Source organism: Nematolebias whitei, chromosome 20 (genome assembly GCF_014905685.2).
Source record: "Nematolebias whitei isolate Nwh7 chromosome 20, NemWhi1, whole genome shotgun sequence".
In the NCBI taxonomy this organism is placed as follows: Eukaryota; Metazoa; Chordata; class Actinopteri; order Cyprinodontiformes; family Rivulidae; genus Nematolebias; species Nematolebias whitei.
Genome location: NC_056517.1, coordinates 40,329,104 through 40,330,328, shown reverse-complemented (window position 1 = coordinate 40,330,328; position 1,225 = coordinate 40,329,104).

The window sequence follows — 1,225 nt, the reverse complement described above, 5'->3', positions numbered from 1 at the left end:
AGGTTCCTGTTCCTGGAACCACGTCTGATCAGAGTTCTCAGTCTGTGACAGGATCCAGTTTGTTACTCACTTCCTGTCACTTTAAAGTCTGTGACCAGATTCAATAAGTTGAAAACAAACTAAACTCTGGCTGAGTCAAAAACAGCATTACATTCACACTTAATGTATTTTTATTGTTTTTATCCATTTGTTTGAAGTGTACGACACTGTTTTTGTTGTCAATATTATTTTTAATTACTCTTTTATTGACATTCCACTTCTTAATAGTATTTTAGATAACCTGTATAAAAGTCCATCTAGGGACAAGTGCTGCAAATGAGCTCACTCTGTTAACTATAAAAAATAATAATGATCTGTATGCTTTTTTATAGCTGTCCATTGTTTCATCGTTCTTTGTTAAATCAGGTCTCTGTTGTAAATGAGTCCCCGAGGCTCAATGGGATTAACCTGCAGAAATAAAGGTTGAATGAAAAAACAAAGCACCATGAAACAGGCATGAGACTGCTGCTTGATTCAGTGCGTTATTGTGTCGGTCACTATCAAATAAACTTCATACATTAAAAACTAAAGAAAAGACCATTAAACCCGATCAGGGATGAAGAAGGGAATTTAATACATTGGTGTCACAAACAAAACAGTCCGTCACCAGGCACTTTATTGTGCGACACCGAGTGCACGTACGTGGTCCTAAAAATTGAGCTTTGCACGGACATGCCCTGCTGGCGTCCGCTTGGACTAATCAGATATGTGTGGACTTCTGTGGACCGAGGTCCACCTGAGTCTGTGCGAGCCTTTAGAAACACAGTGAAGCCCAAGTTAAGTTTTAGGGAACAATCATGATCCAATATGAACAATAATAATAATATCCTGATGCTGCTCAATAATCCAGGTAGAAAAATCCAAAAAAGTTCAATCTGGTCCTCTGGACATTCAAAAAAACAAAACAAAGCAAAAATAAAGAATTCTGTATGTTCTGTATGTACAGAACACCATGGACTTTGTGGACAAGGTGAGGGATGTCATCATGGAGACTGATGAAACAATGGTCTCTTTTGATGTCACATCACTCTTTACGTGCATTCCTGTTGATGATGCAGTAGAGGTGGTCAGTTTAAGATTAAAATCAGACACCACTCTGAGCAGCAGGACCACACTTTTCACAGAACAACTGTGTCAACTCTTGAAACTGTGCCTGCAGTCAACCTACTTCACATATGGGGAGCAA